This window comes from Oxyura jamaicensis, chromosome 3 (genome assembly GCF_011077185.1).
Source record: "Oxyura jamaicensis isolate SHBP4307 breed ruddy duck chromosome 3, BPBGC_Ojam_1.0, whole genome shotgun sequence".
Classification (NCBI taxonomy): Eukaryota; Metazoa; Chordata; class Aves; order Anseriformes; family Anatidae; genus Oxyura; species Oxyura jamaicensis.
In genome coordinates this window covers 41,214,789-41,237,135 of record NC_048895.1, presented here as the reverse complement: position 1 = coordinate 41,237,135, position 22,347 = coordinate 41,214,789, and the positions used below count along the sequence as shown (strand labels likewise).

The following is a 22,347-nucleotide window of genomic DNA, read 5'->3' as shown; positions in this document are numbered from 1 at the left end:
CCATTCGGGCTCCTTCATCTTCACTTGATTATCCCTCCCTCCTTCCAAACAAACTTCATCTGAGACCACGCAAACCGTGCCTTACAGGGGAGCAATATATCCTCCCTTGGATGCTGCTGCCACGCTGACCACCGCCTCTCCACTGGGAGCAGCAGTTTGGCCCCGCCAGACCGAGGGAGTGAGAAGCATCTGCAAATCCTGGCTGCGCGTCTAAACACTGACTCCCCTGCTCTGGAGCATGAGCAGCTGTTGGCAACAAAAGCAAGTAAATGTATGCTTTACAGAAATGTTAGTAGTGAAAAGATGTTTTTAAAAGTTAGTTGTGTTTTTTTTTTTTTTTTTCCTAACTGTTTGAGGTTGCCTTTCCATGAGTCCCACGGTTTGAGAAACGTGAGTTTAGTGCCTACCTGGTTTAATACATTCCCCACCACTCTGAAACCACTCCACCTTTATTGTAAGGGTATCTCCCTTTAGCAAGAGAAAACCATAAACCTTTTATGTACTCACTCCAATAGTTTTCACTTATTCCCGTGTGCTTGAAAAGCTGTCCTTCCAAGCAGCTTCCACACCACACTGTGTTATTCCCACCTCACAGCTTGCTGAGCTCTCCCTATGTCCCTTCACTTAGTCCAAGCAATTCAACTTTTCTGGTCAAAGACTGAGAAAATCTTAATGTCATCATACATCCTCAGGCCTTTCAGATAAATTTGCATACTTCTGGATTATAATTTTGGGGAAAGTTTCCATAAAACATATCATATTCTTGCTTTTAAAACATTTTACAATTATTTTTTACCAAGGTAGGAATGAAATACTTTCACAGAGATGCCACACAGCATAACGAAATCTTCCAATTTATTGTACTGTCTTGGAAATTTTCCTTCATCAAACCAGACAGTATCTGTTTTAGCTGTCTTAGAAATACAGAAGTTTATCCATTTCCAAAACATATTCCTCCTAAAAATACCCAGTCTCTGACAAAGGACAGTGTCATTTTATTTGCAAGATTTGGTCAAACTGCCTTCAGGATTTAAAAAAATGTTAAAAAAAAAAATCATGCTGCAGTCTTATAAAATAAAACAAACTCTGAAGGAAGTTGATACATTTCTTTCATATGGAGGAAATCAGAAATTGAAGTGGCTTGAACCCACCATAAAACAAAACGACAACAAACATTGGCAAAAGGTAAAAATACAGAACTTTTAATTAAAAGATCTGTTTTTCTCCTTAAAGAAAATCCCTACATAATTTTGGGATTTGTGACCTTTTAGGGTTGTTTGATTTTCATAAGAATCAAGCATTTTCATTTATCAGAATCTTTTCACCAGGAAAATAAGCAATTCCCTGACCAGTTCTTTGAAGCATCTTGGATTATCTACCCATATTTGTCACGTACAAGAAAAGAATAAAAAATATCCCACAGGTGGCATCTTCCAAACTGACTCTCATATTAGTAGGCAGATGCAAAAATTTAATTTATGAGCTGGCATTTATCGTCATTTCAAGGTGATTAGGAACATGTGTGTGAAGTAATGGATCTCAGTAGCCAGAAGGAGCTGTTCTGCCTAAGCACAGCACTCACCTCCATAAGCACTCACCTCTGGAAGACAACCAGCAGAAATAAATACCAAGAACAGAATAAATACCAGAAATAAATACCAAGAACAGGAGGCATTCTTTAATAGTATTCCTCAAAATTAAGTTGGAGGAAAATAAAAACTGTCTTTTCTTCCTGAATGACATTAAGAAGCAAAGGAGATTTTTTTACTATCTAAGTGCTTCAAGCTGACCCTTGGATATTCACCTACAAATAAACTTTTGAGTAAGAACCCCACAGATCCAATACTCTATTTGCAACAGAACTGCTGAGAGTCATCGGAGCAACAATTTACAGGACATTAGGCTGACAGACCAGAATTATAGATAATAAAGTAACCATATTTCCAGCGTAACCATGACACGTAAAAGCAATTGGTTAGGTAGTACTTAAGCTTGTTTTTCTCAGATGCACAATCAGAAAAGATTCTTTATGGAGCCAACTCAGAGAAAAAGTACTCACCATTTTCTTCCTTAAAGTCATGCTAATAAGGAGATGTTACAATTAATAACTTCTAACAAGATTCTGATTTGCTGCATTGTCACCAGAAATGTTGTGTACATACCAAACATGACACTTGTTTTAATGAGTAATCAAATTTAAAACTTCACTGATTTATTTTCTTTCCATTAAAGAAGTGAATTTCACGATAACTTAAGGAAGTTGACAGTCCCCTCTTACTTAACCACTACAACACAAAAAGCCTCCACACCTCTGGTAAGTGGTGATAAGCCCAGGAAGGTCTTCTGTTCCTAAGCAAAGACTGTGTAAAGAGATTGTCCACAAGGGTGCCAAGCTGTGCAGGAACTTGTTTGGATATTTGACCTAACACTTCCAAACTGTTTCACACTACCCCAAGATGACATTATTTGGATAATAAATTGGAATCCAAACCACCCTTACTGTCCTTCCAGTGGCTTGAGATTTTTTGTGTCCCCCTTCGGATGCCAAAATTGGCCACGATTTCCTGTGGAAAGGCCACACCAAAACCCATGATCCAAATACCCTTGATTTATCCTTGTGGCAGTTTGAAATGGTTGCAGAGGAAGCCCAGAGCAGAGAATTAACAAAGTTTGCTAAAAAGAAGGAAGGAAGCACTGCAGAACATCACACAACTTGCTCGAGAGAGCAGCCCCTCTGGGAGGAGCTCCATCACGCCAATGCTGCGAGCTGAAATGGGGATGCTGCTGTCCCAGAGAGGGAACAGATCAAACAGCAAGAAGAAAAACTGGGCAAAAAAAAAGCCTATTGGTCTCAACCGCTGTGTGCTACGAGTACCACACACCACAAAACCACACTCTTCTGAAGAATTGTTTTATGCTTATTTCCCTTTGTTTGTTGATTTATTTTTTAACTGTTGACACACTGCAAGTTTGCACGGTCCACAGTCAGTTTCAAACCAGCCGCCTGACTTACCTTCTGAGTTACTTTTTCTGTGTGTGTCAGTTTGTCCTCAACCTCTCTTTTCAATGCCTTGGACAATTTAAACAAAATTGGACAGAGATGCTGATAAACAAAACCCAACAGGCCACTGGATAAGGGAGGAAGACCACCAGGAATGTGATGACTGATGGCAATCCCAGCTGCTAATGGACACCAAAGGAGACACACAGCACCCAGCAGGACAGAACTAAGAAGAAAGGCAAGACCCATCATTCAGCATGTTTTAAGGGGCAAACGTGACCTCTTTTTACTGCACCATGCTCTTGTGTGATTCCAGGCAGCCTGGGGAAGCTGCCTTATGCTGCTCTGAGAACCAACACACCTCCCTGTGCTGGGGACTTTTCCACAAACAAGCTCCCCCAAGCCAAACCAACAGGAAAAAAACCACTGGTTTTATGAAACCCAAGCAAACAAAACCCTTGCTGTCATAAACCACCAGCAAGTTAGTCCAGCAACCACATTATTAGAGGGTTTATGGTAGTGTAGTCACTCACAGAAGTAGGGGGGCTTACTCCAGCTACAATTACAGCTAATGAAATGATCCCCTTGGCAGGCATTTTCCTGTGAGATGGCACAGGCGCAGCCAGACCTTCTACAGCAACACACCTGCTGCAGTAATGGACACTTAGATACCTTGAGATGACCAATTCAAACACGGTCATGTCCAGATTGCTTCTTGATCCCACCCGAACTTCGTCTGTGCCCACTGAACTGATGATGCAGAGATTTCCTGGCACTTGGCATCTCTTCAGCGCAGCAGGCAGGACTGAAGCAGATGTGCAGAGTACAAGTAAAATTAAGGAGAAAAATGTAGGCACTATGAGACACCTTCCCCTTGCAAAATTAAACACCATTTTGATTCTCTGAGAGCACTCTCTTGGATTGGTGAGATGCAAGACGGGCCACTCATATCAGACACAAGGCAGCCTTTGGGAAAGCCACCCCATACTGCACTTACAGCAGTGCAACACAGGTAACAACGCTGTCACAGACACTCTTTTGGGAGGAAGGGTGATGACATGACCTTCCCTCACCACTGCAAATTACCTGTGCTGAACTAACTGCAGCACTTTGCCTTCAGTTTGTTGGCAAGTTTAGAAAGATAGACACTTCTACACTGGACAGAGGTCCACTGAAAGCTAAAGCTCTGGAAGAAGGAACTGAACAACCTCTCCTTAATTAACAGTACCCAATCCTCCTACAGCTGTCCATACAGTTTAAGAGGTTTGGATTTGATTTCCCACTCAGTCGCACCAGAGGTACCATGGCAGCATTCAGTGGAGTTGCCAGGAGCCGCCAGCAGCGTACAGTGGTGTGACAGTGCAGAATCACCATCAGAAACTGCAGCAAGAGCACGGTGAGTGATCTGCCAGCTCTCACTGCAGCCCCAGTGAGGAAGCAGGTGATCAGGATGAGCAGAGACCACAAGGAGAGAACCAGTGTGGCCTGAGAGAAAAAGACGGACAGCATTCCCCTTCCTGCCAACGCAGGCCCCAGAGATCTGCGATTCTGAAGGTGGTTAGTACTTTCTGTAAAACTGAACCTTGGCACTTTCTGCAGAGCAGGACTGTGCCTCAACTGCAAGTTTAAAACAGAAAGCACACACATAGCCGGAGCAGATGCCCTCGTCCAACAGTTCCCACGTCACTTTAATAAGCTGTAGTCAAAACTAATTGTATGGAGAAGTGCACAGTCAGATATAAGGTCTTACCAGTGATGAGAAATCCATCATGACTGCTGTGTCCCAGAAGCTAATTACCAGCCCATTTAAAAAATTTGGCACTCCATTTCCAGTGTGAGTTTGTCCAATTCCCCTATTAGAGCTCATTAAAACTGCCCTACAAACCTTCCTGCGTGTATTAAGAGTGATTAAGTCACCTCAAGTCACCTGAATGGATTCATTTCATTCTGAGAGACTTAATGACTTTTTACCTCACTGTTCTCTCCTGTCCTAACTGCATTAGCACCAGCCCAGGACAAAGAAGCCAGGTAAAGTGCCCACTAATGCTGCGTAATGGCAGAGTGAGCTTCTCCATCCCTGCTCTGCATTCCCCCAGCTACACTGCTAAGGACAGTGCCAGTTACTCAGCTTTAGTGTAGGACCAGGAGTGCATGTTCAACCAATTACCATCAACATCTGGCCCTTCCTCATCCTTTCTGAAGCCTTCTTTCTCGAGACATAGCTGCAATCTGTAAGTGGGATCTACTTTTTCTCTTCTGATGCATGCAGGCTTTCATTTGGCATGCGTAAATGCACCTAGTTCATGAGGCAATGCAAACTGCTCCTCTAAAACAACCCACCTTCCTCATTTTTACTGCTCCATGATTTTTTATCATCTGCAAACTTCCATGCAATGACCTTGTATTTGCCTCATGCTACAGACAAAAACCATGCTAATCCTCTATAGGAGATATTGTACTTTGTTGGACTCAAAAAGCTGTAAGCAAGCAGATTTGTACCTTTCCTGTACAAAAGATGGCCAGCGGCTCAAAGCAAATCAATGTTTCTATTGATCCAGACAAGACACGGTTCTAAGATACCAAACGCAGCACAGCAGCCTGTTCCTCCGCCCACCCTTCACAGCTCACATTTTATTTTTTATATTTAAAGGAACAACTCTAGCCTCACAGTTCTTCCTCTGACTGAGGACAGTGCCAAAACTCATGTCTGGTGGCTACAGCCTCCAACAGGCACACAAAATTGACAGCTGATTGTAAGTGTAAAGAGCTTAAGTTTTAGAGGTACGCGATCTCTGGTATTTACTATATATTTAGGAGAGAGGTAAGGGGAGAAAAATGACTATCATCTTTGTTGTGCCTTACGTCCTGAAATAGCATTTATATAGAGACTTCAAAACACTGAGCTTATAAAAAAGAGGATTGATACAATTTTATCTCTGTGGGTTTTGTTGTTGTTGTTTGTTTTTTAACTAACCTACATTTAGCAAATCCTTTTGGCAAACAATTCCTCAGGAAAGGCTAAGTTGGTTTTCTAAAATCTGTTTTCATAAAATAGGAAAAACCAAACAGGCACATAGAATTCACTGTCCCTCTGCCATTATTTTAAGTGTATCTTGCCACCCGTTCTCCTTTTCAGACTACGTTCCGTGATGCATGAAGAAGCCTGGAGCAGTGGATTGGAATAGACTGGTTATCCCTAACACAAAGCTTCACTGATTTGCATTGCTGTAGTCTTGCAATTCCCTCTCAGTTTAAGTGAGTGCGTCCATCAGATTATTTTTCTCAAGTCTTTCTCCAGATGACTATTTCCCTTACCTGTCCCTTAAATAATTCTTCTCCAGTGCCAAGGACGGCAATCTTTCCTGACAGACCTAGACATTTTGTTAGCAAGTCAGACACTCTGCAGATCGGGATGGATAGTGTGCTTCCTGGTGGCTTGCTGCTTTCCAGAGTTCCTGTGCATTCCTGTATGTGTTCTTGTTCAGCATATTCACGTGCAGGTGCAGCTCTAAGGCAGAGCACGAGGCACCACAACAGTTGAGAGGTCCCCTATCGCATGGCCCTAGGTGCTCAGTGTCTCAGCCTGACAATGGCAAGAAGAGAGGGAAGCTGGGATACAACTTTGTAGGGCCTAAAGCTGTCCCTCCGCTTCATAGGACAAAATACACAGAAGAAAGCTTCTTCCCATTCCGCATGAGTAAAAGGCAGGGAAGTTCTCTTCCCTGAGGGCATTCTGCCGCCCTGTCAGAACGCAGTGAGACCAACTTCCCGCTCCGTTTTACTCCAGAGGCCACGCTCTGCCCCTCATTTTTGGCTGCGAAGTGCACAGACAATTACCATGTATAAGAGAAGGAAGCAATTTTTAATCTGACTTTGTGTGAAAGGAAGAAAACTTAAACGAGCACAAGCACTGAAGTGTTTCTATACCCCTGATGGAAGATTAAGGAGCAGGAACAAGGCTGAGAAGGAACACTGACACCAAAAATAGTGTGCTTGGTTGTTTTCATTTCAGAGTGCATTACTGCAGAGACAGAGAAAAGTCAAAGAAACCAACACACATCAGAATTCTTCTGGGATTCCACATCCAGTGCACCATCCACTGTCATTGTGGAATAAATGGTAATTCGTGGCTTTGTTCATTGTTAAGCAAGGGAACTTCTCTCCACATGTACCTTCTCCCCTGCCTTTCTCTTGATGTTGGCTGGAAGATATAGCAGAGAAGCAGTGAACCACGAGAAGCATAAAAGGAATAAGAAGTCAGAGTTCAGTGGCTCCTACAAGATAATCAGTGCATCACACTTGCTAGAGACTAAGATCAGAGGATTGAAAAAACCCCAAACCATAGTTTTGAAGTGGGAAGTCATTCAGAAAAAGCTACTTTGTGGAGACTGAAATCCGTTTGAAAAAAAAAATTCCTCCCATGGGTTTTGTTGCTGTGTCTAGGTTCAGTAAATTACCGAGAATCTTTATGATAAATGTCAGTGCATAGAAGGAACGGGAAGATACATCTGAAACTTCAGCTGCAAAGTTAAAGACTGCGCTTTCCAGTAAGGAAAAGACAGCGATCCAGTAAGTTTTTACAGTGAAAGGGGTGAAGGACTGTTTACATTAAATGGCACTGAGCTGGTGCACTATTTTAACCTCTTTAATTGTTTAAGCATGTGCAGTACTTCCAAGATTATCCCGACAAAAGGGAAAAAGGCTCACTAACATCTAGAGATTTCATTTTAATTATTCTTTATGTCCAGAGGTCTAAAATGAATAATGAATATTGCTCACTGCTCTGTGATCTATGCTGGATTCTGCCCCATTTAAATGTCATCATGAATTACTGACACATTGTAACACTAATTTTCTGTGTATGATACAGATAAAACACAACATGTGCTTTGCTGACTCATTTTCAAAATTCAATTCATCTTCTTAAATGCTGTCTGCTTCGGAGGAAAAGTGAAGGAGGAAAGAGAACGTACGTCATGATGAGGTTATCCAAGTATTAATGCCACCATTAGGAAAAAAAAAAAAACGTCGTCAAAATGTATTACACATATCTGTACGAAAGTAGACATGCAGCTTTGAAACTTGACAAGCTGGAGATACTGTTGCAAGGCTAAAAAACTATAAATCTGGGGAAATCGTCTAGAATCTGCATTGCTGGCTGAGTGCTGACCTGCAGACTGACTCTGTGCACTCAGTGTCTTGGCTGTAAAATTAAACACTTCATTAGAAAATGGACTTTCCTAGTGCTGACCTGGATAACACAGGAAGGCTTAAAGGAACTTATCCCAGGAGGACGGGGGAACTGAAGTTTATGCCTCTTTAGTGAGGACAGACAAAAGAAAGAGTGGACTATGGATCTTGCGTAGAGTTCATATGTTTTGACGATTGGCACCTCCACTGCCAGTACTGGGTTGTGGGGCAGATTTAACAGGATACAGGATGAACAGACTGAGCGTTGTTACAAATGTGATGTACAGAGTGGAGAGCACTGAAGTTGTTTCTATTTTATTGCATCTGATTGTTTGCTATGACTGCTTGGGTTCTTTACCTAAACCATCCATTTTCCACTTCAGTAAAACCCTCCAGTATTCTGATCTGCAATACTCCTCGGTAGATGATTATATCCAGCTAATTACGAAGGTTTTCTCCAGTGACAGGATAATCCTCACCAAGTCAAATCGTCCGTACTGACTCCACAAGCCAACACAGATGTCACGTTCATGTCAGCCTCCTTAAGGGGAACAGAAACCTTTCAATTCACTAACTTTTCCATCACCCATTACCACAGCAAAGCGAATTGAGCCATACACTGCAAATCAGAGTTAAATTAATGTAGAAATGTACATTAACTTTTAAAGGATATTTTTAAACTGCAAACAAACAGCTGTTTAGATACTGGTGACCATTCATTAGCCCTGGTGTTTGCCAACATCGTGCAGCAGATGTTATTTTCTCATTGTATGTTTTCCTAAGATGCAATCATTGTTTAAGCTTCATTCTAACAAGGACTCAGAGTTAAATGGAAGCAGCTAAATTAAAAATGGAATGTTATTCTGGAGTGTGAATTAATTACAATGACACACTGAAGTGGGAAAAACAATTCATGTTCTGCAAATAGCTGCAAAATGATTGCAATGTTAGCGTTTGGCTGATCCTTACGCACAAGTGGAAGTGCGAGTATGCTGGAAATGCTAGTTATTGGGTCTCTCAGAGTGTACTTTTATAACAAAGGTGTGTGTGTAAATACATATTTGAGAGAAGCACATACATGTACATGCAAAGACAGACAGTTGAGTATTTAAATTCTTGATCTTTGTGCAAACCAAAATATCTAGTGGGAAAAGACAAAATAACTTGAATAAACAGCAAATCTCTTAGTCTCACTAAACTGAAATCCAGCCCAGTATGTTAAAGAAATCTTCGAAAGCTCAGGTAGTTAGGGCACTTCTCTTTTCTCTTCTAATACAAAAAATGGTGAAATGTACCGAGGAAAGTTCATACTATTCCAGTTTGGCAGCAGAGAACAGTAAACCCATGTAAGATGTCTTCTCAGATGTGAGATGTTCATTTATGTACCTCACAACAATCTAAAGCTGAATGCTCATTTGCACAGAATTTTAAATCCCTGAAGGTTTATCCATTACCAGCTTCCAGCCTGCAGGAACAAGAACGCTATTTACTTTTTATTTTAATTTTTAATCTTCCATAAATTACACTAACGGGAGACTAAGGTGGATAAAAAGCAAGATGGTCTCTTTATCTACAGACAAACTGCCCTACCCTGTCCTCTCAACAAAACCGAAGTCTGAAACTTAAAACCGGCTGCCAGATTCTGACTGCTAACATGTCCTTCATCATTGTGTATTTTATAGAGCCCTTGCAGCAGTTTGAAACCCCCCATTCGGCATTCAGGGAAAACAGAATAGGTAAAGAACAGAGCAGGACAAGGCCAAGTTTGTAGGTAGATGTAACTTCTTTTATTAAACCAACAGGTATAGCTGTTGGAAAAAATGAATAAACTTCTGGGAATGCAAAGCCTTCCTGGAGTATGAAATGCAGAAGAGAAGCAACCCACTTAAAAACTGCATAACAACAGAGAAAACTGAGATCCATGACAATTACAGTAAGACAACACAAGAACTCAGAAGACACTAAATTTTGGTATTCGAAATAGAGACTATACAAGATAAAGGCAGCAGCCAAGTTAACGTGACATCTGTTTGCTCAGAGATCCCAGACACTACTATTAGACCTACAGTTAAAAGCACATGACTAAGCCCCACTGTATGTCCCAGAGACTGCAACAGTGCTGTTCTGTTACTATCTGCAAAACTGGAGTATCAGCTTTCTACCTGTTCCTCCAGAACAGGCTCACACCAATTACACTAATCTGTGTAAAACACATGTAAGACTTCAAAGGAAAGAACTGTAAAGTACAAAGGACTGTATAATGAACAGCATTTGAAAGAAAAGCAGGAAGAACATGCAACGTTAAGGCCAAAGAAACATCCAACCTTCTGTTTTTAGTCTCAGGCTAGAGTTCTGAACAAAACCTTGGAAGAAAACAGAAGTCCTTGATGGCATACTGTGAATGGACTTGAAGACCATTCCGTTTATTGAGATCACTGGGTCTTGCAGAGCCTACAAGCTCTGAGCCACTGCAGGTAAGAAATGGAGGAGAGAGACCTAAAGAGGTCAGCAAGCATATCAGGCTAGTTGGAGGGCGAAGGAGGGCTCAGACTTGCAAGGGCAGGGGCAGCAGCAAGCCTGCTGTCTCACACATGCATGGGGTGAAATTGCAGTCACCCAGTCTCCAGCCTTTGATGCAGGCAGTTTGAGTCTGAGCTGAAGCTCATCCTTTCTTTTGATTCCACTTGCCAGGAAGGAAAACGTTTCTATGCAGCTTTACTTCTAAGCAACTAAACTCCAGCAATAAAAAATTAAAAAATACAAAAAAGGGCAAGAGGATTCAAGAGAAAATGGAACAAGTTAGTAGAAAGATAGCTTGTAGGATATATTTGCATTTGTGTGCCTGTACCTCTGCAGTACTAGAGATTCCTGTAAGATTAAACTTTATGTCAGTATTTGGTTACTGTTGATCATCATTTGAGACATCAGTGACTGGTATCCTCAGAGGACATTTAGCGTCCTTGTTCACTAGGCGTGATGCCTAAAAATCATTCAATTCCTTGGGGAATTACATGCCAGAATGAAGAAGTAAAGTACTTTAAAGAGTGGTATATTCTTTGCATGCAGCTTGGATTGATACAAAATTTTTAACAGCTAGTGGCACCTCCTAGAAAAGCTTTGGGACCAGCTTGTGCTGAATAATGGAGCTAGGATTCTCAGATTATTCTCTTTAAATGAAAACAAAACACCACAAAACAATAAAACTAAAGAAAAGCAAGAAAAGCACTAAAAACCTATCACTACCACCAAGGAAAGAGTGTCAGCAGTACAGTCAGAAGTACAGAGCTATACTTCTTAAGACCTAAGATTATACTTCCATACTAAGCAACATTCAGGCTTTTGTAAGCGTTTAATGATCTTACAGAGCCTCTTTCATTCAGACAGATTCATTTCTGGGCTGTCTGCATACCAGGGGAATAACTGTCCTCCCTCCTGCCAACTTCCACAGTGAAACGCTGTTTACACCTCTGGAGGAAAGCGTTGTGCTACGCAAGTTGTGACACCACAACCAAAATGGGCTGGGACAGGCAGTGCCAAGTGCTACAACAGTCAAATACATAACATAGTAGGACATACAGAAGGAACAGAACATAAATAATCAAAACCACATTCTAGTCAGGACACTGAGATTAACGGAGAAACTTTCAAAACATATCATGGTATTAGTCACGGAACTTCTGCTTTTGGATCTCCTTTGGACCTTTTGGCTCTCACACAGATTTCTTCAATGCAGCGTCATAACAGATGTTCTCTAAAACATTAGCAACCAGCCCAACAGGGCCATTTCTAAAGGTTTAAGTAGCTATATTTCATACAGTACACAGCAAATACTGATTTTAATCGTACCCAATGTAAAACAAGGATTTAAAGTCACATAGCACAAACTGAAAACATTTATAGAAACTTACTCACATAAATTGTTTATTTCCATAAAGGTGGAAAAGAACAGGAATGGCCATGGAGGTCGCACGAACAAACATGAGACTCCTGCAACAGAAGGAAGATAACACGAAAGTGGCAATGACTGCAACATTACATTTAAGGCTGGGGTAAACACACTTATCAGCCTGCAGTCAGGCTTTGTTGGGGCTGGCTATGGGCTGAGGCCAGAGCCCCCAGGGCTGACAGCACGTAAAGCAGAGCCTGAACTCCTCGCTCTGTTGCAGGGAAACCAAGTTCATGGTAGAATAAGGAGGATGCAAAAAAACCCAAACCCGGTCCTAGCTCCTTTCTAAGTTTCCAAGAGGGAAAATCATTCCACACTCACTCAACAAGGAGGAAGCAAAACCACATCAAACCTTTTCTGGCCTTTGGCCCAAGCAACCCAGGGCTCCATCCTTCCAACCAACTTAGCCACTTCTAAAGGCCCGACCCTCAGGCTGGGACACGAGGACAAAAAGAACAGCTCTTGCTCTTCTTTCAGCATGACAGTAGTCTACAGTTCAGTCCAGGTAACTAACATGACCATTCCTGTTTTCATTCAAGAGTGTGGGTCAGGAGACTTTGGACTGAGGAAGAAGAGAGCATCTTCTTGACCCTTTGCTGTGACCCCTGCCCCCATATTTTCTTCCTTTCATGGTTGCCCTAACTAAAAAAGGCTACATCACCTCCCATTAGCTTAACATGCAGAGCAGCCAGCTTTTATTTTCACACCAACTGCCCAGGTGATCCTTAAATGCTTCTTTCCAGAATGCAATCTCCAACAATTAAACTTAATACCAGGTTAACATAGAATTAGATTTTTCCACTGTGGAACAGGAATAACACTGAATGGGGTAAAGCTTCCTAGCACAAGAGTATTTTATATGAAATTGGAAGGCAGGTGTCTTCCACCACCCCTCGAACAGGCCTACCATGGACCAGTTGGAACAATTGGCAGTAGTGAGACTGAATACCAACGCACGTGGCAGCAGGGCAATCTCTGACACAGAGTTATAAGGCAAGGATCCGTCCTTTATTAAATTGTAAATGTATTGCCTTGCTATGATGTTCCTACCCACGTGGTGTTCATCCACTTGCTTCTAAAGATTATCACTTGGGAAGGATTTTTACTTGAAAACCACCTAAACTGCAAATGGATCCTAACAGCAGTCATGCAGACAAAGCACGCGTTATGAACAAGTAAATAAGAGCGTTTCTTCTGGGAAGAAAACAAATCCTTGATTCCTGGCAAGGAGGCAAACCTCTGTTCCTAGCAACCAAGACTCCAGCACAATAACCTAAACTGATGAATCAGAATTTGTGATGACAGAAACAGAATTATACGCAGCCCTCCACAAGGGTTTGTAGGAGAAATTAAACATAACTACATTACCAGTAACATGACAATGCAGCTAAGCTAGAAAACACATGATAAAAAAACAGTAACTAAAGCAAATGGTAACCAGGAAGATGGTTTTATCATTTAAGAAATGAATTCCATCCACCTGATTGCTCATGTTACCTTTTTCCCAGTGATACTGAACTGCATTGGCTACTCAGCAGCATCAGGACCATTAACTGCTAGTACCAAAAGTGGGTTTGTTTTTCACATCAGGAAAGAGATGATTGACAGCCGTGCCAGAGTCTGCACAGATTTCAGCACGGGACAGACTGTTGACTCTGTGACTTTCTTCGCTGTGGCTGGGCAAAACCACAGGTGGCACCAAGAGGAATTCAGCAGGAAAAAATTACTTCCTTTGTTCTTTTCTTGGCAGAAATATGAGGAATAGAAAAGTAACTACCAGTGACTGACTCACACTGGGAAAACGTGCTTGTTCCTGTAACAAGAGCAGGGGTAGAGGAGAGGATCTCCCTTAAACTGACGACTAAGGTGAGGGGGAAGATGTGAAAAGAGAACGTTTAGGCATTATTTTCATATCGACACAAATGTAGGCACATATAGTATCAGATTTCCTTAATTAAACAAAGACATAACAAGATTCACTGGTTGAAAACCAAAGCTAGAAAAATCCAAACAGGGAAGAAAATGAAAATTGTAAATGAAGGTAATTAACTAGCGGAATATTTTCTTGAACTGTGTTGGTAGGTTTGCCAGCACCCCGCTTGGATAGCTCGCTAAAAGATAAAGCTTCCAACAACCCTAATGCATTACGCTTCACATGGAGTACGAGGGTAATATTCTGTTATATAACTGTAACCTAGATATGAGTACATGTGCCTAATGGTCTCTTCTGCCCTTGAATGATTAAAAGCAGAAGAACAAGAAGAAGAACAAGAGAGCAACTTACGGACTCTGCTGCCAACTTCATTTACAGTAATTAGTATCTTACTGGATAATAAAATCCAACTGGAATCATTTCAAAGTATCAGCAGCGTAAGGCTGGAAAACTGCATGTTTGATGGAAATTAGATTTTATAGTTACACCGTCTCTCCATTTCTTCAGACTTAGCAACTTCTGAAACTAATAACCAATTTGAAAAACAAATGGGGCACTGAGTGTCTGAGAAATTAAATTCTTGGAGCTGAGGGGCTGGGTGTATAATCTGCTGAAAATTTTCAAAAAGGCTTTTGAAAAGGTCACTCACCTAAGGCTCGTGAAGAGCTAAACCTCCATGGAATAATCTTGAAAATAAGTAATTGCATAAAATAGAAGAAAGAAAATGTAGGGGAAGAAAAGGGCAATCTTCATAATGACGAAGTTCACCACTGGTTGTCCATCTGGATCTACAGTGGGGCCTATTTTATTCATCATAAAGTATACAGAAAAGACAGTAGAGAGTGAAGTGACAAGGTTTGCTGGTGATGCTAAATTATTTGTGATAGAAGAATACAAAACTTCAATGGCATGAGTTACAGAAGGACTTCATGAGACAGCAATAAAATGATGGGAAATTCAATGTAGTTCATCACTTGATGGACTAGAGGAAAACTGTTCAGTTTCTTGTAAATACACAGAGTCACACCAACCCCAGCTCGGTGTAATTTTGCAACCAAACCCGAATGATAGACAATTAAGAATTGTATGACCTGCATACCCAGCCAGTGGGACAGGGCACTGGATCCTTTTGCCCCTTACTTCATGGAAGACTGAAGTCATTTCACAGAGCAAGAGGCAGGATAGACTGCATTCCCTCATGAAATGCTTTGTGAGGGCAGAGAGAAAGCTTGTCTACTCCCCTTATCTGTTAGGTTGTGATTAAAGGCTTGTCACCATACACACAGAGGATCAAAGATGCACATGGCAGAAAGGAGAACCCCAATAACCTCATCAGAGGTCCCTGCCTCCAATGGAAAGGAAGGGATCAAGGTGGTTTGGGAAGGAACAAGCATGGGAAAATAGAGGGATAAGAGGATCAAAGGGGGTAGATGTCACACTATTCTGGCCATGTCCTGCACCTCATCAGCGTAGTCTGTCCCGCCCTATTGATCTCCAAATTTTAGTATCTTCTGGGGTGAGGGGACACTGTCTCTGTGGAAGTGTGTACCTAAGGTCTGAGCCCCAGGGTCCCCGTGCTACCAGCTGGAGAAATTGGGTGGAGTGAGGGGTCTAAGTGGTATGAGAGGGTGCCATGAGTCATAAGAGCCACTGTGTGTAGGGTGCCAGCAACAGGGGAAACCAGAGAATGTGGAGGTCGAACTGTCAGCACCTGAAGTAAGGACCACAGGTCAGAGGAGCTCATGTGCCTGCGGTGCCAGCAAGCGGAGAGAGCAGAGGCCGTGCATATTGCGTGTGACACAAAGCTGCATTACCAGACAAGGATAAAAAGGCTTGGGAACCAGGTACCAAAGCAGCCATGAACCTGTGCCAAATACTGGAAAGACCAAAGGATCTGAAACCTGGCTATTGAGGGACCAGCAAGTCCAAGCCAGCTCATGGACACGGCAAGTGCAGAGAAGAGGATCCAGCTTCTGCATGGACCCACGTGTGTATTATTATCTGCATGTGTGCATTTATACTCATATATGTGTATATATTTTGTGTATATACATATATATGTATATGTATGTATGTATATTTACGTACATTTTCCATTAATGGGCTTTCATCCTGATCAGCCAGAAAGGGGAAGAGGATAAGTCTACTGCTGCTGTTTATATTTGCAAGTGTGTTGTGTTTTCTGCCCGTGCTGATCTGCCTGGCCAATTCTTTGTGCACGCATATAGGTGCTCTGCGTGGGTGGGTGTCTGCTGGGAAAACATGCTCAGTCTTGCCAGTGGCTGGAAGGGGGAAGGAATGAGGAGCCTCTCAGGGTGCCAGATTCAGCAACTTCTACCAGCAGCTACATGAGACCTCTCCATACTTGCCCAAAGAGACACGAAGACTCTCCCTGAACATCTTTACACCTGTCCAGCAGCATACTGCAGGGCTTACCACTGCATCTTTTATGAATAAAGGCTGGTAATCAAAAAAGGAGCATCTCCGAGGAATATAAATCCGAGAACTCAATTCTTCTAAATACATACGTATCTAGCTTGTCAGACTGGCTTAGTTTTTCTCTGTATTCTCTTAACTATTCATGCCTGCTAACTCTGGATTTTTTTTTCCATGAATTTGAGGAGATTAGACCCCCTGTGGGAGATAATTTGCTTTGCTTTCCTGGGATCTTTGCATTCACTTCATCCTGTGGTTTCTTTGATTGAACTATCTTACTGGAATTGCTGCTTGATGCACTTGCTCCTTTATAGCAGCTTGTACCAAGCATTCTGCCAACTGTCACTCGAGGTAGTATAGAAACTCACTTATGTTCACATGCCTGTGTAAACCAACAGTCAAAAGAATGACATTTGCTTGACAAAAATGTTACACCTTAAAAAACAGCAACTGAGAAATCTGGCAATATGATCAAATCTGTTCTCTGCTGCAGTACAGTTCCACCTCAAGTACAGCTTATCCCATTGACATCTACCACAAAGCAGAACTCAGCTGAAATTTGAAACTTGCAGGTGAGTATTTAAGTCAAAATAGCAGATTAACATAGGAAATCTATTTTCATCATCCCATAGCAAGCTGAGTTGCTTTTTTTCTCTTCCAGAGTGAATGCTTCTTGCTATTTATACTAAAAATGTAAGAATCTCATGCAACATGTCATGCAGTTTCAAGGAGACTATTTTCTTTTTGAAGAAGTAGGAGGTGGGAGATCACTGAAAAGAGCAAACAGGCAAGCTGTTTCATCAAGAAAGGAAACACTGAAACCTGGTTTCCTAAAGATCCGTGCTACGAGGTGAACTCTGCATGGCTTCTCTCCTGCTTAATAAGGATTCTATTTATGCTGCATATTTCCCCTCAGAGCATTAAATGGTCTTTCTGTTATATCCAGACACGCATGTTAAAAAATGTATCGCAACTTACTAGACTTTCGACTCTTTCCTCTCTGCTAAATCGGTTGCAGTTGTCCAGGAGGTTCAAAGGTTATTAGCGGTGAAGTGACATACATATCCACACAGCATGATCACATTGGTTTCATTTTCCTAGGACCAGGCCAATATCAAGTTATCACAGACAAGTATGCTACGCTTTAAACAAAGAGCAAGAGCTACAAGTACGAGATTCAGAGGACTAGACAATCTAAAAAAGCATCCAGGCCACCAATTAGCCTAAATGGCCCTGAGCAGCCTTACCAGGTGCCTCCACTCACCCTATTCCCTGTGCCCCCTGGATTTCAGCTTGGCCCTGGGCTTTCAGTCCATGCTTGAGAAACTTCATAGGGATATCTCTTCTCAGTCCTGTCTCCGGTTACACTTTCTGGATGGGCCTTGCCTGGGACTGTCCATGGATCCTGTTACTAGCACCTGGCACTACCCATAGCGTTCAGATACAGAGGGATGGTGGCCTGGGCAACAAGGACAATGTCTGGAGTCACTGCCCCCCTTGGCTCCTGGTTCTGCTCCAGTAGTTCTCTGACAATAAGCTTCCTACAGGAAGACGGCTAGATGAGAAAGGTGTTTGCATTGGACTAACCCATGTGCACATATCTTATCTCAGGAAGAAATAAATAATAAGGCCACGGACATGCTGTTTTCCAGCCTGAAGAGCAACGCAGGCAAATAGGGTTCTGCCTCTGCAAAAAAAAGAGGTGCAAGGAATTTCTTAGAACATCTCTACCCAATGCAGGGGACAAGCAAACTATGAAAGGGGAAAACCTTGCATGGACATGTTACCCGTGACAGATCTGCATGTTTCCATTTCCAAGGCAACACCTACATTTGATGCTGATCCCAGCTAGAACTAGCCTGTGCTATTTAAGCTTTGCTAGCACACCAGCTGCCTTGTGTCAGCTCCTTGCTGCTCCTGTCTCTCTCACACTGCCTCTTTGGAGCATCACTGTCATGCCGTCATGATGGATGAACTCCTCTCAATGTCACACCGTGCTGACTTTAAGGCAATTAACCACTACCCAAATTACAAGAGGACACTATATCTGGAAATAGTGATGCATTTTGGTATCAGCTGAAGGAAACATCTTTTAATGGTAAATTTTTTGTATCATTAGTGAGGAGAAATGTATTATTTAAACTTAAAACCTGTAATGAGACATACAGGTGCACCCTGTAGTTTTGAGCAAGCTCCAACAAAATCAGTGGTGCACAGAGGTTCCCAAAAGTATACAGCTTATATTCCTGACCCGTGTGAAATCATCACCCATTCTCCTCCTCAGAAATTCTGTTTGGTTTCTCATCTAGAGGGTATACCTGTACAAATACGCCTGTTCAGTCCTATCATACAGACAAACTATTTTTATGTTTCCTCCTGATTGTCTTGCTTAACAGCATACATTTCTCTGAAGGGTGTAAGCCTTTATAATCAGAGCAACTAATCCCCCAAGGTATATGTTGCCAAATATAGATGCATGCATGTAGACGTGTGTGTATGTACAAGGATAAGGAACATAACCATACGGATTGTTAGAAAAACACCGTTTCTGGTAGGTGATGTGCTGTGCTGGTAGAAACACAGAACTGTGTTCTTTGAATGCTGGTCTCTGTTTACAGTAGCAAATTCATGTAAGTTTCTCCACAAATATTCTCCACTTCCATTTAGAAGGTGTTTATAACATTTGACATGACTTATTTCTTATGTCTCTATTTTCAGGAAATACTTCAGGAATTTCTTCTGTTCTGGGGAGCACATCCATTGCTGGAACATAAAGATTTTCTACTTCATGAACCACAGAGGAAAGATTCATGAACAAATCACTCACACAGAGAGCACCACAGTTTTCATCTAGAGGAGGCCCTGCGTGTAGCTAGTAGCTTATCTCCCTGGGAAGTTTGAGATTAAAGACTGGCAGGCCGTAGATGCTCAGTGCTTATTCTCAGGCACCTGCTGATGCCTTGTGTACTCCACAGACAAACCAGAGGCAGTCATAAGAATACTTCTACTAATGTCGTTAGAAGCCTAGTGAGATACAGCTAGGTCCACAATCTGTGAGCAGGAGCATTCTCTGCAAGTGAGAAGGACAAAGTAAAGAACTCTCTAAAATTAAATCCCTTAAAAAACAGCACATACTCTACCCTGACCTAAGCAAAATGCTGTACAAACTCAGGGCACTATGAATCAAAAAGACAAGTGCTGGAGGAGAGCAAGAAAAGTGTTTCAACTTAAACTTTCCCTCTTCTGTAAGAAAAAAAAAATGACGCCAGATATAGGAAGGGCTAGAATTGTAACAATGTGCTGAGCCTTCCTTGAGGCAGAGTGCTGAAACGTAAACTACTGCCCAACTGGGGGTACGGGTCAGAGACGGTAGATTACACTCTCATTCCTTCCAGCTTCTGCCCAAGGGAATACCATAAATATCTTAAATGACCTCTTTTCTTAGCCACTGGTCTGGAAACTTGCACTTAATTAATTTTTCCCCATTCAACATAAAGATCTAGGACTCTATCCAAGGTTGTTTTTTTTTTTTTTTTTTTTTTTTTTTTAGTGAACATCCAGCAATAAAAGCAGGATTCCCCAGGCTTAGCACCAGTTCATAACTGTGATTGGCAGCTCCTTCCAAAGTCTCTGCAGGTCACTTGGAGCTCAGAATCACAACCAATCATGGGTACACCAACAGGGGCATTTTCCAGGCATGAGACTTTTGCAAATACTTCTTTCATGGTCTTACCATGAACCTTACAGTTCAATTGAGCAGGAGTTGAATTTAACTGACACTCACATACCAAAAAGTCTAGGTAATCGGACAGGAGGATACTTTGAGCCAGCAGATTTTTCAACTTTTAGAAATAAATTACTATTAATAAAGCTACCCATTTCAGATGGAAGAGTTATCTTTTTCTCTCCTCATCCTAAAAGGAGTAAACCCCATGTTGTACATTTTCTTTTAGCTACTGACACTGCTAGGGTACGTGTTGCTTCTTTTATTTCAGCTAACCACCCCTAGCCAAGAATGCAAAAAAACCATGATCAGGAGAGCAAGCAGGCTGACTCCAGACAACTGGTTATAGCACACAGCTACAAAGAAGACAACTTGCATGCTGCAGTTCATGTTTCTTGAACAGCTTGTGTTCTCAGCAGTGACTTGATTATAGAATACGTTTATCAAAGGGAGCAGACCTAAACAGTAATTCTTAGAGGAAAGGTACATAAAACTTCAAATGCATTTAGCAAATATAAGGTCCCCTCAACAGCAAAACTCCACAAAAGCACAGCCAGCACAACTACCTCCTGTTCTTGGTGCATTTGAAATAACTTCAGCCTAAACAGAGCACCCAGAAGGGGAGAACATTTTATGGCAAAAAAATACATAAATTATAATGGAAATCTAAGTGGAATGCTAACCAATTTAATCCCTGATACCACAACTGTTTTACTTACACATTTGTTTGCAAGACCAAGGTCTTAGCCACACAGTGAAGCAACTGTCAAGAGTCCTCTCTCTGAAAACAGGATGAAATGGTTCTTCGATTACGGTACAAGAAACCAAGGGCTCAGTCAAACAGTAGTGATAGCCCTAAAATTCTCCACATGCACTTCTGAAAATGAAAGGTTGATTTATAAGACCTAGTAAAACTGTATGTTGAACAAAATAACATTGTATGGGTCTCTTTATGTGGCTTGACTGGGCAACCAGCCAGTAGTCTGAAATAGTTTAATATTATACGGAAAACCTACCTGTAAAATCAATCACAATAAGTTCTGTGCAGGAAGCCCAGGCCAAGGGTGAAGTAGCCAGTTATAAAGCATTGTGCTTGTGTTAATAGTCTAGTCAATATGCAGTTCTTTGCTGTAGTTCTTTCTTTAGATTAAAGGTGCCTGACAAACCCCTGTAGGAAGCTGTAAGTTAACATCATGACAACTTCACTGCTCCTGAGGAATAAATAAATAAATAAATAAATAAATAAAAATAAAAATACTGGGATGTAAACTATGAAAATGTACTTTTCATTTTTAGATAATATGGAAAGCTTTGTTCCCTCTCCACCCTCCTACCCCCAAGAGGCATGTCAGAGTTTTCAGTTTTTTTTGTTTTGTTTTTTTGTTTGTTTTGTTTTTGTTTTTGTTTTTTTTTGTTTTTAATGAAGTATTTGAGCATGATAATCAATCAGCTTGAATCTGTGGCTGTGCCATGCTTCAGCCTTAACAGAAAAAGCATGTGAATTTGGTTATAAGAGTACTCTCCCAGCAAATGGACAAAATGGATTTCAACTTCCTCAGCTTGAGGCTGCAATTGTAGAGGATGTGCCCTGGTTCTGAATGCCACCCGAGGGACAAATACCTGATTTATTAACCCTACCTCCTAGCATCACTTTGCCGCAGTGTCTTCTGAAAATAGCGGTGACAATTTCCACCTCACCAGTGTGCTGACCCTTGTGTGACTGGAGAATTGACACCAAAATCCTCTTCTCTGCTCTCTTACAAATCTCCATCTCCCAAGCCTAAACAAGTAAGGAGGCCGACTGCTTACATTTTTTTGGGATGTGCACAGATGTCTGTCAGCATCTTTTTTGGGATGTGGACAGATGTCTGTCAGTGTCTTTGCTAACATGCCAAACACTTTGTGTCCCAATTCACTCAGCTTTGTAGCAAGCCAGCCGATTAACCCCCAGTCACCCTTCACTTGGTGTCCACATCGAGGTGTCAAGACAACTCGTTTGTCTTTTCGTTGACCGTTTCCACGCATCCTGGCTCATGTTGTTTACTGAACCGGGTAAAAACCTCTAGGGAGATATTCAGAGATATTTCAGAGAAGTAGGTCAAGCTGACTAGAAAACG

The 22,347-nt window shown here is 41.7% G+C and overlaps 1 long non-coding RNA gene across 1 annotated transcript; it reads right to left on the bottom strand.

Moving 5' to 3' along the window:
- Positions 1-12,100: 12,100 nt before the first annotated feature.
- On the bottom strand, positions 12,101-22,074 carry LOC118164988. The gene is made up of 3 exons (XR_004749795.1): positions 21,869-22,074; positions 21,247-21,441; positions 12,101-12,178 (listed from the first exon to the last, which is right to left on the bottom strand). It is a non-coding gene; the product is annotated as an uncharacterized LOC118164988 (long non-coding RNA).
- Positions 22,075-22,347: the final 273 nt, after the last annotated feature.